The sequence below is a fragment of the Triturus cristatus genome, chromosome 3_2 (assembly GCF_964204655.1).
Source record: "Triturus cristatus chromosome 3_2, aTriCri1.1, whole genome shotgun sequence".
NCBI lineage: Eukaryota > Metazoa > Chordata > Amphibia > Caudata > Salamandridae > Triturus > Triturus cristatus.
The window spans coordinates 948,924,976-948,940,573 of record NC_140584.1 but is presented as its reverse complement, the minus strand read 5'-3'; the positions used below and the strand labels follow the sequence as shown (position 1 = coordinate 948,940,573).

General features: G+C 42.1%; 1 protein-coding gene across 1 annotated transcript in view; it reads right to left on the bottom strand.

Moving 5' to 3' along the window:
- Window positions 1–14,189, bottom strand: part of MRM1 (mitochondrial rRNA methyltransferase 1) — a 71,807-nt gene extending 57,618 nt beyond the window's left edge. Inside the window, exon 1 of the mRNA XM_085649467.1 lies at window positions 14,005–14,189. The gene's annotated coding sequence lies outside the window, so the exon portion shown is untranslated. The remainder of the gene's footprint in view (window positions 1–14,004) is intronic.
- Window positions 14,190–15,598: the final 1,409 nt, after the last annotated feature.

Below are 15,598 nucleotides of genomic sequence, written 5' to 3'. Positions count from 1 at the left end.
AGAAAAAAATAGTTTCAGCAAGAAAAACTGCGGAAATAACAGTTGATGACCTAAATGACTGGATGAAGGTTCTTCAGAAAAAGGATAAAGATTCACAAGTTGTTGATGTGGTTAAATTACGTATAGAATTAGAAGAGCTTGTGCAGGAACAGTTCCGACAGAAATCCTGAAAAGTCATCATGATGGTGAATTATTGTTCATGTGCAAGAGCATAACATGGAGGGCAAGAAATACACATGATAGACTGAGAGCGATAGCAAATGAGCAAGGTGTTGACATTGATAACGTAAAGGCTTTACAGAAAACGTACAGGATGGATTTCACAGAGAAGGACATAGAGAATTTGAATAATTCTGGTAGAACAGGACAAATTAAAGAAATGGTGGCATTATTGCGTAGATGGGGTGATGTGGAAAAGTGGAAGGATAGGTGGTATAAGAAAAAGGGATGAATGTGAAGATAGAACAACTTACTCAGCATTTCCAGTGAGAGAAAAAGAGAAACCAGTGGAGCAGTTTCCCATGAGAGAAATACCTGGAGGAGGATATGTACACGTTCCATGGACCAGACAGGATATTTTATCATTTACGAATGATTTCCCTCGATTGAGAGAAAAGCCCGTCGAGTGGTATAGGCAGGTAGACAGGTTTGTGAAATTGTCAAAAGTGCTGTGGGTTGACCTGAATAGTCTGTTTGATATAATTGTTCCAGCAGACTTGTGGACTGAGTGTAAAATAGTTGTGAGTTGGCCTAGTGAGGAATATCCAAGAGATCCAAGAACAGGGGCACCAGATCCGGAAGTAATGAGGAAGTACGATCAGGTGATGGTATACCTGAAGAGTAAAGTTCCTCCAAAAGAGACAGACTGGGTTAAGATAGATCGAACACAACAGGAAGCAAAAGAATCAGTTCATGCTTTTTACGAAAGGCTGATACTGGCTTTTAAACAATTCAGTGGAGATGAACATCTGGGTGACAAAGATTTGAGTCATTTTGTATACAGATTTGTATATGGTCTTAGACCTGAAATTAGTGAGAGAATTCGTGAACACACAGTGGATTGGCAGAGTAAGAAAGTAGATGAGATTCTGAGACATGCAAAATATTTCAGTGATGAAATTGAAGCAAAACAAAGAAAGCTGAAGGAAAAAGCAATGTGGGCACAGGTGAAAGTTGCAGAAAGACAGGAAGCACAGTTGGTGGAACAGGCAAATAATCCAGGAAATAGACCAAGATTTGCAGGTAAAGGAAGAGGAAGTCTTGAGGAAGCAAAGCAAAAGTTCCCGTGTCACAACTGTGGCCAACTGGGACATTGGAGGTCGGAATGTCCTAATCCACCATTAAATGAGGGTAAATCCTTAAATCAACAGGTGCAGAATGAAGGGAATAACCAGCAGCAACAGCAACAACAGCAGAAAGTTGTGAGACAGCAGCAGAGTCAAGAGCCAAAACCACCTTTACCGCAGAATAGAGGGGTACAAAAGTACAGTCAGGATTCTTCAATGATGAGCAGGTAAACAAACCAAGACGTACTAACAAGGTACAACAGTACTTGTTAAAGAGTGAAGGGAGTGAGTCTGAAGGTGATTATTGACGGTGTCGAGGAGAGGAAGAGGAGTGCATACTTGGTGCAACTCTAGAAATAGACCAGGCAGGACCATTTGTGGATGGGAAAATAAATGAAGAAGGTGTTACTTTTTTAGTAGACACAGGTGCGACAAGATCAACTGTCAGGTCAACAGATGTTAGAAATCTTCCTCTCTCGGATGAAGCAATCCAAGTAGTTGGTGTAGCCAATACACAAATCAGAACACGTCTTACTGAACCAGTGAAAGTACAGATAGGGAAATTTTCAGACATGCACAGATTTATTGTCTGTGACACAAGCCCAGTGAACCTGTTAGGTAGGGATTTATTATGCAAGATGAACTGCACAATTTTCTGTACACCAGATGGAATAGCTTTTGAGACACCAGATGATGATGTTTTCTACCGGATGACTTTAGAAAATAGAGAAAGTGAATTAATTGGTACATTTCCAGTGTTCAATCCGGAGGATCTGCCTCAAGTGCTGAGAAACACAGTGAAAAGAGCAGTTTGGGATTTTACAGGAGAGGATGTGGGATTGATGAATAATGTAGATCCAGTGAAAATTGCAGTGAAAGAGGGAATTGCATATCCTAACATTCCTCAGTACAAAATGACACCAGAGATAATTGAAGGGATAACTCCTATAATTGAGAAAATGATTCAGCAAGGAGTCCTGAAAGAACTATTGAGTAGCCCGTGTAATTCGCCGATAATGGGACTGAAAAAGCCTAATGGCAAGTTCAGGATCGTGCAGGACCTGAGAAAGGTTAATCAGATTGTGGTGGCATGTTGTCCTATCGTGCCGAATCCATCGGTGATTCTGTATCAAATTCCACATGATGCTGAGTGGTATACAGTGATTGATTTGTGTCATGCATTCTTTTCAATTCCATTGCATCATGACAGCCAGCCAATTTTTGCATTTAGGTTTGGCCAGCGTATTTTAGCATGGTGTCGTATCCCACAGGGGTATACGGAGAGTCCTTCGATATTCAATCAGTTATTGAAAAGGTCGTTGGAAAGTCTGATCATGCCTGAAAGCTCAGTGCTAGTACAATACATTGATGACCTACTGGTGGCATCAAAGACACGTGAAGCTTGTGAAGTGGATACCATAGCTTTACTGAATCATCTGGCAGATGGAGGGTTAAAGGTATCCCCAGCCAAATTACAATTTTGCAAGAAAGAGGTGCATTATCTTGGACATAATATTGAGAAAGGTCTGAGAAAAGTGACTACTGACAGGATCAAAATAATCAGAGAAATGAAAGCTCCAAAAACCCAGAGAGAAGTGAGAATGTTCCTGGGTATGGTGGGATATTGTCGTCAGTGGATAATTAATTTTTCCCTGATAGCAAAGCCATTGATTAAATTGACAAAAAGTGACATGACAGATCCATTGGATCTAGATGCAGAACAATTGGCAGCATTTGAAGAGCTTAAAACAAAAATGTGTGAAGCTCCAGCTCTGGGTATGCCAGACTATGAAAAAGAGTTTGAACTGTACTGCAGTGAGAGAAATGGATGTGCACTTTCAGTGTTAATCCAGAAACATGGACAATTGAGAAGGCCTATTGCGTACTTCTCATCGACACTTGACCCTGTAGCTGAGGGTTTACCAGGTTGTCTAAAATCTGTGGCTGCAACATGCAGAAGCCTGGAACAGAGTGAAGGAATCATAATGGGATATCCTGTAAGGGTATTCGTACCTCACAATGTGGCAATTCTTTTGACAAGAAGCAGAACTCAGCATATGTCAAATAGTCGGTTGACTAAGTATGAGAAAGTGATTTTGGGAGCATCAAATGTGACTCTTGAAAGATGTACGAATGTGAATCCAGCGACACTTTTGCCGGATATTGAGAATGTGGGTATAAAGATGGAAAATGATCATGATTGTTTGGATGTGCTTGAGTACTGTACGAAACCAAGACCAGATATCAAGGATGTTCCCTTGCCTGAGAATGATCATGTGTTGTTTGTGGATGGATCATGCCTGAGAAATGATAATGGTGTGCTATGTGCAGCATATGCAGTGTGCAAAGTTTCAGAAGTTATGGAAGCATCACCATTGAAAGGAGTAAAATCTGCGCAAGTTGCTGAATTAGTGGCATTGACAAGAGCTTGTGAGATTGGGAAAGATTTGAGAACAACTGTGTTGACTGATAGTCAGTATGGATTTGGAGTGGTGCATGATTTTGGCCAACTGTGGCTACAAAGAGGTTTCTTGACATCGAGTGGAACTCCGATAAAGAATGCTGAGCTGATTGGAAAATTGCTTGAGGCGATACAGCTGCCTAAGGAGTTAGCAGTTGTAAAATGTGCAGCACATGTTACAGGAGAAGATTTTATCACTGTTGGCAACAGGTATGCTAACGATGTGGCACAGTATTGCGCGAAATTAAATCAATCAATTAACAGGGAAAGAGAAAAGAAAGAAATGTCTTTCCCTTCTGTGATGTTTACTAATGTCCTAGAAACGTGGGATGAAGTGAAACAGTTACAAGATGAGGCAGGAGAAGAAGAGAAACAAGATTGGGTTAAGGCAGGATGTGCTCCAAGAGAAACAGACCATGTTTGGGTCTACAGAGATGGCAGACCAGTGATGCCAAACTCAATTTTGTCGTCAATGGCAAGGATGTATCATGGTCAGGGACATCTGGGAAGAGACGCGATGATTAGGTCCTTTAAACAGACCTGGTACAATGCAAAGTTTAGAACAATTGCGGAAAGCATCTGTCAAAGGTGTTTAATTTGTCAGCAATTTAACACTGGGAAAAAGACAGTGGTGAGTTTAGGGACAATTGGCAGAGAAGGAGGTCCTTTCACAAGGATGCAGATTGATTTCATTGAAATGCCCCAAGTGAATAGACTGAAGTATGTCCTAGTGGTAGTCTGTTTGTTTTCAAGGTGGGTGGAAGCTTACCCGACAAGGAGGAATGATGGATTAACAGTGGCAAAATTACTGTTGAGGGAGTTGATTCCTAGGTTTGGGTTTCCAGTTACAGTTGAATCTGACAGAGGTAGACACTTTCAAAATGAACTCATTAGTTTGATTTGTGAAGCATTAAAAATACAGCAGAAGCTACATTGTGCATACCGACCAGAGGCTTCTGGTGTGGTTGAGCAGATTAATGGCACAATCAAAAACAGAATTGGAAAAATGTGCTTAGCCACTGGCATGAAATGGCCAGATGTTCTGCCTCTAGTCTTGATGACTATGAGATCTACTCCAGACAGAACTACAGGATTGAGTCCGCATGAAATCATTATGGGACGTGCAATGCGCCATGCATTCGTGCCTGTGAATAAATTGATGACAATAACTGATGACATGATTTTGGATTACTGCAAAGGCCTGGCTGACGCAGTTCATTCTGTGTTTCACCAGGTTGGAGAAGAAGCTACCACACTTGAGAAGAAGCAAGCCCATGATCTAAGTCCAGGAGACTGGGTGAGGATTAAGGTCCACAGAAGAAGAAATTGCTTGATTCCAAGGTGGGGAAGGCCGAGACAAGTTATTCTGACTACAACGACTGCAGTAAAGTGTGCTGGAGTAAGACACTGGGTACATGCAAGTCATACTCTGAGAATTCCAAGTCCGAGAGAGGGAACTGGTGAAGAGTATTATGAAGAGTCAGATTCCAGTGATGGTGAAGATCCTGAAGATACGGAATCAGTGAGAAAAGAAGCAGAGAGAGCTTCAAGAGATTCACTGCGAGTATCAGAAGGAAGATCAGATTCTGATTCTGTGAAAGAGCCTGAAGTTTCGAGTAGCAGTGGAGGAAAAAGAAAAGAAAAGAGAAAACACACAGAGACTACTCCTGAATCGGAAGAGGAGGAAATTGAAGAACCACTTGAGATTATTCGTGAAGAAACAGGGTCAGAAGAAGATAGAGAGGGACAGATTGCGGAAGACCCCCGAGGAGGTGTAGGGAACATTGATGAGGAGCTAGGTAAAGGGACAAATAGACAGCAAGAAGATTGCGTGTCGGAGACCCGAGGAGGGACAGAAGTAGGGAAGTCTCAAATAGTGGTGAAAGAATCTGTGAAAGAAAAGAAAACTGCTAAGAAACGAAAGCAAAGGGCAATTGAAACAGAATCGGATGATGAGAATGAACAAACAGAAGGTCGAGTTCTGAGAAAGAGAACTTCGATTGGAGAAAGGAATGTTAAGGAAAAGCCGAAAAAGGTTGTGAAAGGAGATCGTTGGCCTAACAACAGAGTGAAAAGACTGAGATACAGGATAATAAGAGCAAATACATCGGGAGCTGAACAAGTGAATGAGGTATCCAGTCAAACTTCAAAGGCTGAAGAAGAAGAATCAAGAAGAACAAAAGAACCAGTAGAAATAAAAAGAGTTAAAAGACCCAACCAAAAGTACAGATCACCGGAATGGTCTTATGTGACACTGTCTGAAGAAGGAAAAGAAGAAACAGTGACTCAAGATAATCCGGAAGTGGTCTTGAGAGAAGTGGTTGAGGAAAATACTGGTGAAATTCTGAAAGTACTCTTGACTGACATCAGAGAAGAGTCAGATACTGAGGATTCGAGTGTTGGAGATCTGATACAATTTGATGTTGAAGAAATTGGAGTGAAAAACGATGAGTATCCAAACTGAGTAGAAGAAGGATTCACTTGGACTGAGTGAACAGAAAGATCTTTGAAGAAGCTGAAGAGTTTGGAATAAACGTTGGAGATTTGAAGAGTTCTAATTTCAGTAGTGGAGTAGTAGAAGTTAAAGCAGAATGGCTAACATAGAGGATAATCAAAATAGATGTGCCTTCTTAAAAAGGTGGTGCAAGATGTGCTGCTGTTGTACTGGAATATTAATGCTTCTATGGGGTGTTTTAGTTTTATTAGTTACTTTTAAGGTTGAATTTGGGATGGACACAGAAAATATGACTAATATAGAGAAGAATTCACAAAAAGAAATTCCAATTAGAAATAGTTACATACACAAAGATAGGTCAATTAACAATTTTTCTAGTAATGTTTTTTCTAGACTGTTATATGAATATGTGAAGACAATGGAAGTGAGGGATTGCTATGTCTGCATGCAGTTACCTGCATCCGTTTCAGAGGGTGTTACTTATCACCATTTACCAGCTACATATGGTATTTCTTGTAGTATTTTAAGTAGTGTTTTTTATTTGTTAGGGAAAATAGATTATAAGATGTCTAACAGAGATAGTATTTTTGGGCATTTGCCAATGAACAAAGAACTGAATCCAGCTAAAGAAGCTAACACTTTTGGTGAGATTTTTATTGAAGAAAAAGGACTAACATTAGATTACATTTTTAAGAATAATTTAACTTGCAGTTTGAAAGAAGAAGAGAAAGCTTTCCTGGATATGGTAGAGGAAAGGAGAGTGAACATGCATGAGAAAGCAGGGAAATATGAAGTGAGTGAGACAATTTGGGACATTGAAATGGGAAAAGAGTTGAGAAATGGGGCTAGTCCAACTTTGGCTCTAGATGCACCGCAGAAGGGTAAACTATGCATTACCAGAAGGAAATCCCAATATGATACATATTTTGTGGGGACTAGTGAGTGCCATGATACATACTTCGTTGCGACTGGTTGGGGTTTCAGAGGTGGAGAAGATACAATTTTTCCAGGAGTGTACTATGTGTGTGGGAACAAGGCTTATTACAAGTTGCCTGACCATTGGTATGGCACATGTTATGTGGGTTTGGTTTTTCCTAAAATTTTTCATACAGATAAAATAAGTGATGTAGAAGATATTAACCTATTAAAACGTTTTAAGAGAGAAACTTGGTCTGAAATTGTGGGTGATATTTTTGGGGTTTTGATTCCAGCAGTGGGAATTTCATTAAATGCTTATGGAATTCGGAAATTGTCCACAGTGGTTGATCGTTTATCGACAAATACCGCAGGAGGATTTCTTTTGGTAAATACGGAGTTAAGTGCCGTACGTGCCATGTCTATGCAAAATCGACTTGCCCTTGATATTCTTTTGGCTAAGGAGGGTGGAGTTTGTGGAATTTTGAAAGTTCAACATTGTTGCACTTACATTCCTGATGAAAGTAAAGACCTGAAGGTCTATATCAAAAATATTACTGATTTGCATGAAGATTTAGTACCACTTGAAACTGGGAGTTTATGGACTAAACTAGCTAATAAAATGATAGCTGTTAAGGATTTTATTGCAAAAATAGGTAGTACTATTATAGGTAGAATATTGTTTCCCTTGTCTTGTATAATTGTTGCTTTGCTGATACTGAGATTAGTGTGTGTGTGTGTTGTAAAAACAGGAGAGGGAAAGAGAAATTGAAAAATGAAAAGAAAAGTAAGAATTCGAAAAATTCGAAAAGAGAACCAGAAGAGATTGAATTAGAAGAATTAAGGGAGAGTGTTTATCTAGAGACAAAGAGAGATGATGAAAGAGTGACTGGTGTGTAATGTTGTCTAAGGGGAAAAGACATTTCTGATATCTCCTAAAATGGGACTAAATTTTCACAAATTTTTTTTTTGGGTTTATTTGGTGATAAAATCACCAAAGGGGGGATTGCTGGAGCAGAGTTTTTTGTTAGAAAATTCTGGGGTTTTTGAAGCTCTGGCATGTCTATGCGTTTTATTAATTATTAATAATTAACAACTAATTATTAGTTTTGTGCAAGTGTGTTTCACTAATCAACCTGTTTGTCCTAACACAAGAGAAGGTTACACGAGGGTCAGCATGCGTGTGCTGTTTATGTATTCACAATAACGTGCAAGTTTTCATGTTTAAATGTTGCTGTGTGCTATTTATTTTGAGCACAAAACGCTGTCTGAATTAATGCTCTATATGTCGCAAAGCTAGATAAATGCATACACATAAGGGTGTTAGTGGGGTTAACACTGTTTAATCATTATGATGTAGTAATCTTTATTTTGTCTCTTTAATTAAAGATGGTCTATTGTGGCCTATGGAGGCCTTCATGAAAATAACTGAGAATAATTTGAAGCCTGGCTGAGCTCTGGTACAGGCGAAATCTGTGATGCGACAAGGGAGACCCCTGCTGGAATTCGGTTACAGACAACTGACCGTAGTCCTTATATGGAAATTTCCGGGAGGACATCAGCAAGTTTGGAGGATCTCCAAAAGAAATGAGTTGTCCTTGGTGAACAAAGGGCTTCTGAAAGAACATTGTGCTAAAGCCGGTTTGCCGAGGGAAGTGAACAAGATGGATACTTTAATAGTTTCAAATTCTTGGTTCCTGTTCCGTGGTTTATGTATTATGACTTTTCCTGAGCGGAGATTTCAAGATGTTGCAAAGTTACATCCCTTCCTTCTCATGCTGCTCAGTGATACAGTTTTACTTGTCGAATTCATGTGTGTTTTCATTGTATTTTGCATTATAAAATTGCTAGCTTAGGGAGGGCTCTACCCCACTCTTTTCCGTCGCCTTTGCCGCGTGAACTTGCGTTGCTGAGGACTGATGCTGAGGACCTGGTCCTGAAAGACTTTACTGAGAGACTGGTCCTGACCCGTTCTGACACTTAGTTAGAATAGGTAACTATGGGAAATGATTTATTCGGATCTACTTTGACTAATTTCAGATAAAGCAATATAACTTTTAAACATGGTGTTGAATATTTCTTTCCTTGTCAATTATTGAGTATTTCTGATCATTGTTTATAGATTGTTTATATTATGTTAGATAACCACTAAACTGGTCCTATCGCCTAGATATAGATGCAGGGTGTTTTAGAAGTTTTCTTCCCACAGGTTTGCTGCTGGTAGAGTATTTGAGTGTATGTTAGTGAAATGGGCCCTAGCGTATGATGAATATATGTGCGTGTAACTGTGTGATTACTCTATCCGTGGTAGTGGGCATATTTTAGGTACCCTGATCTGTATCAAGAGCATAATTGAGTAGGGACAACCCTGCAGCACACTGCGAAACTGCCAGAATAGCCTGCACTGCTCTGACCTTAGCTTCTCAACAGCAAACGAGGATGTTAAGGGCGAGAGAGGCAATCAACCCTAGAACGTAATTCCGCTAGCCATCGACTTTTGATGCAATGACACCAATGCTAAAGAATCATTTGTGAAGCTGCAGTAAATGGTCTACAAATTTAATAATAACATCTTTTTCAGAAAGCCTGACCGAAGTTTTGCATCGTTCTGTTAAAAGAGGGCACGCTGTAGAAACACAAACTACAGAAAAATGCCAATGATAGAGCCGATTGATTGTCTGTTCATCGCAACAACAAAAAAATGATAAAATAGGAAGAAGACTGGTCATTCCTAAATCATGTGTAGGATTGAATGCTGGTGTGCATAAAATACATATCAACGTGAAACTGATATGATATAAATCACAGACCTGGGATTGAACCATGGTACGACTGTGCCCACTGCATCATGAAGTGGAACAAAAGCAGCATGAAATGGTCAATGGCAGGCTGCAGCAATTTTATTTATTGTGATTTTATAGAGCACAAACATTACCCGAAGGTGTCAGAGCTCTTTACAAAAGAACCAGTTGCGTTACATAGGACTTTGGATTACATGAGTTACATAAGAGATACAAACAGAAAAAATTTCAAATGTACAAGTTGTAAAGTCAGTCAAGGAAGAGATACAAATAGATAAACTCTAAAATCACATAGAAACGGTATTAAGTACGAAGGTCTACTACATATACTAGTGGTTGGAGATTATATATATATATATATATATATATATATATATATATATATATATATATATATACACACACACACACACACACACACATATACAAAATGCAAATTCACTCAGGATTACATTTTAACAGCGATTAGGCTTGGACAATTATAGATTACATATTTACAGGGCAGAAAATTCTTGCCATTGTTCAGCCAGGTGTTGTTGCACTCAAGAGTGGTGGTCTTGGGTTTGGAGGGATCCCCGAGTTGGAGATATCCATAGGGGTAGAAGGTCTGATGGTGGCGGGGGAAGCAGCATGCTGGATCCCCGGGCTGATCTTGAGGTCATGCTGGGCTCCATCTTGTGAATAGAGGAGAGCGCTCAAGGGCAGGCGGATCTGTGCCACAAAGTCAGGTCTCCCGCCTGGCTCAAGCACCAGCAATGAGTCCCCCGCCAGGCCCAGCGCACCAAAACCGCGTATGGGCATTGTAAGTGGCGGGCGCCATGTTTAAGTCAGGCAGATCGTGTCTGGGCGCCCCCGCTGCATTTCTTAGCCCCTCAGGCTCCTAAACCTCAATTATGGGCTTTTTGCCTACAGGCTGTCCTTTTCACTTAAAGGGGGGGGGGGGGGGGGGGGGAGGGAGGTTCGCTTGCACTGGCAATCTGCAAGCTCCTACCAGCAGCTCCTTCTCGGCGCCGGTGGGACATTTAGGGTGAACAACTGGCATTGGTGCAAATTCAGGACGGTGATTGTAAAAATTCAGGACAAAGGGTCAAAATTCAGGACAGGAGGTCAAAATTCAGGACAGGAGGTCAAAATTCAGGACAAAACTTCAGGACAATAGGTAAGTTTTACAGACACATCAGAGGAGGTCGCGCAATAGTATATAAGTAAACCCACCCATATCCAAACATATTCAACCATTTGCAAACCTATCCATCATGTATCCTTCCATCTATCATTTCACTCATCCATCCCTTCATCCATCTTTTCACTCATCTATCCATTATCCATCCATCCACCCTTTCACCCTATCCATCTGTACACTCATCCATCCACTCTTCTACCCATCCATCCATTCACTCATCCATCCAGCCATTTACCCTTTCACCCATCCAGCCATCCTTTCACTTACTCATCCATCCATCCAGCCAGTCACTCATCCTTCCACCCATCCACCCTTTCAGTCAGCCATCCATCGACCCTTTCACTTAGCCATCCTTCCTTCCATCCACCCACCCATCCATCTACTCATCCACTCATGAATCCATCCATTGACCCTATCACTCATCCATCCTTTCTCTCATCCATTTAATCTTTCACTCCTTCACTCAGCTATTCTTCCTTTTGTCCATCTACCCTCCCTTTCACTCACTCATCCATCCTTACATCCACTCTTTCACTCATCCGTCCATCAATTCACCCTTGCACTTATCAATTCATTGATCCATCCATCATTTCACTCATCCATCCACCCACTGACTCATCATCCACCTTTTCACTCCTCCATCCACCCTTTTACCCATCGAGCTACCCTTCCACCCATACATCCAGCTATTTACCTTTTTTCTCATCCATCCTTCCACTCACTCAATCCATCCATCCATCCATCCTCTCATTATCCATCTATTCAATTGTTTATTCATCCATTCACCCTTTCACGAATTCATCCAGCCATCCACCCATCCCTTCACTTACTCACTCGCCCACCTTTTCATATTAATTTTGAGCTGAGCCTTTTTGAGAAGAGGCCCATCAAGAACTTCACCCTCGCTGCAGGAGCCATTCCAGGACTGGGACAGAAGCCACCCAGGGCGGAGACAGGATCCACCACAGGGGGGACAGGAGACCTCACAGGCAGGGGGGACAGGAGCCACCACATGGGGGGACAGGAGCCACCACATGGGGGGACAGGAGCCATCACAGGGGGTGGGAGGAGCCATCACAGGGGGTGGGAGGAGCCATCACAGGGGGTGGGAGGAGCCATCACAGGGGGTGGGAGGAGCCATCACAGGGGGTGGGAGGAGCCATCACAGGGGGTGGGAGGAGCCATCACAGGGGGTGGGAGGAGCCATCACAGGATCCACCAGGGTGGGCACAGGGGTGACCATGCAGTATTTTAGTATCATCTTGGTCTCTTCAAGGGTGGGGTAGGGCTCCTCACCCCCTCCTGGATAAGACAACGAGAAGACAGTCTCTCTTTCCAAAATGTTAGTTTTGCCATCCCCCACTGTGATGTACAGTACTTAAAGGAGATACTCCAAGAGAACTGATTTAACTGATTGGCCTCCATACTTTGTTAATCAGTGTGGGTGTGATTGTGTCGTTTCTTTATTTTATTACATTATAGACTGCATGTTTGAAGAACCGAGGTTTACTTACAATTTAGTGACAGTAATTAAGCTCTGTGAAGAGAACCACGTGCTGCCTCGGGGTAATCAGGGCGGGTTCTAGGATGTTTGGGGCCCTGGGCAGAAAGGGAATGTGTGAGGCCCCTCTAAATTGCAGAGACTTGGCACATGACGCATTCAGGGCTGTTTGCATCTGAATAGATGCCCCTGCTCCTGAAGCTGCAGCCCCTCCCTCTCAGTCACCTTCAAGCACCTCTTAACAGCTCATCAATGGCTGAAGGTGTGAGGGCTGCCATCCCGCTGCGCCTCTCCAATGCTGCTGGGTATCTGAGCTTTGGTACTGCATCGGAGTCTGTTACACCCGACCTCAACAGCATCGGAGTCAAGAAGGGAGGTGGGTGGAAGCTGTGCTGGCTTTAGGGTGGTGCGACCGGTGCCCGGGTAAAATTACTGACAAATGGCGTCCGTTAAAGAATCCTTCACGGACAACGGACAGACGGCCGAAATTACGGACTGTCCGTGAAATTTCCGGACGGTTGGTCACCCTAGGGACATTGCGAGCTTGTGGGCTTTCTGCTGAAGTTGAAACGTCAACTGGGGCTATGTCGCCCTGATGCTTCTGCTTTCAGTTGTGCCAGGTGAGGAAATATGGTGTGATCCCTGCTGGATGGACCCCGGCAGCTTCCATGGACATTGGCACAAGTATGGAAGAGATGTGTAGTATGGATATCTGTGCCCGATGCACCCGACCCCTCAGCACACAGTGGCTTCTAGGAGGAGCACATGACGCCTTACCATCTGTCTGCAATGCATTATGATCCGCACTCCCTGAAAAGAGTGGATCTAACTTATGATACCACGCACGGGCAGGGGGGCCGCGATATATACCTGACCCCGGACAGGGCTTCAGTACGACCTGTTTGAAGAATTACAACACATAGCTACAAATAGTCCCTGCATTGCTTCTCTTATAAAGTTTGTATTTATGTCCCATGATGGAGGTCAGACGCACGACCCTGATCACTCAAACTTTTAAATACAGTGATACATAGCAGCATCTTCTAGTAACTCCGTTACACTTTATATTGTCACATAGCTTGTAAGCTTTACTACGTGCCACTGGACGAGGTTTTAAAGATTTTTTTTTTTAAATGGCATCACCAGTAGGGAAAAAGCATTAGTGGAATATTATACGAAATGAGCATCAAGGCAGGAAGTAGTTGAGTTTATCTCGTATTCTTACTTTGCCAAAGAGTGCTTGAAACATCTCTCAAATTACCCAATGCGTTGCACTAATAATTCTGAGCGGGTCCTATAATCACAATCGTAACAAATAATGCTACACTACAGCCAACGAAATGAAACCAACATTATTTAATAAATGGGAAGACGGCGTTAAAACCACCTGTCTACTACTTACATGAACCACGTGCGTGACCTCAGCCTGATTGAAGCCCGTTACTGATGTTTTACTTCTTACACATGACATTTACTCTTAACTTAACTGCTTCCAGGTCGCAGGACAACCAGCCCCACGGCTGAACATATTCTGGTAGTCACCATGGGGGTGGGTGGGACTAGTAATGTGTAAAGTGACCTAGGATTGGAGCCCTTTCAGCACCTCGGCGAATCCTAGAGCGCTGTCTAGAATTCAGAAGCGCTCGTTGGCTGTGGAGTCTGCATTTGCCGCTGCATTATGTAAATATATTCTGAGCCTTCTTCCGGGGTGAGCGCTTGGTAACTTGGGGCGCCGTGAACTTAACTATTCATTTACAGTTTACGACCGGTGCAGTAAACGGGAGCCGACGGTTGCAATGGGGAGAGGCAGCTTAGCTGCAAGTGTCAGTTTGGAGCAGGGTTGAGCACTTGGTGTTGAAAATGACTCACAGGGTCCATGCGGTGGCTGTTTGGATAGCGGACTAATCCATTATCGAGTGACACCAAGCCCTGTTGGTTGTGGCTTGTATTGCTGAATATATTTCTGGGGTTCTGGCCTGGTCGGTTACTAACATTGTCCACACGTTTACCGCCGGTGGACTGCTCAAAATACAACCAATGTGCCCTACCTCTTGATCTAGACAGCTATTCATAGGGCACAAGTCCTAAGAAAAATAGTGGTGGGGCGGACTAATTATCATATACACTTAACAAATTACACAAGAGGCTACGTCACCAGTAGGGATGTCATGCTCCTGGAATAATCGTCACGTAAAAGGGCAAGGACCTATTTTATAGACACAACAATTTAACAGAATTACAAACAAAAAATTGAAAATAATTTTTGGGGGTTTTACTTTTTCTAAATCACATGTATTCTTACCACATATCAAAGATGTTACTGAGCTCAGCACTGGCTGAAACTGACAAGTGTTAGTTTCCTGCAGCTTTTCTTTATCTAGCTCCAAAGCACAAACGTGCATCACATTTGCAGTTTGTTAAACAATAAAACGTTTAATGGTGTCTGATTATATTTTCCCCGGATACGACATTAGAAAATAACCCCACAATTGGACAGTTCCACAAATAAAGTGGTTGCTGCAGGCAGGGGCGTAGGAGACACTAAAATTCTGGGGGGGGGACAGGGACAACCTTGTGCACTTTCCAGTGACCCTATACAAATCACCGCTCGTTAAACAAATACAATCGCATACTTTCGAAGTGAAATATTGAGAAAAGCAGGCATGTAGTCACAGTTTGCATGTATGCTTTATTGTTATTTACATTCATATAGTAATGAGACCAAATGTTTAAAAAAAACATATATATAAATCTTGCATCTTAATGCACAAAGCAAACAAAGGCTGCTGACTTAGGGTGGGGGCGTCGTGTTTGCAAGTGCATTAGGGTTTGAAAAGTACCTGCTGCTGCATTCCTGGTCTCCAGCAATTTTCAGGTAACAATAAAAATGTGAAGATAACTTTGGTGATTAATGTTCTTTTTTTGAGAGAGATCGAAGGCTTGTCTAGTGAAAGTTTTAATTCAATAGGTCAGTGAGTTACTGCTTTTGTCTGAGA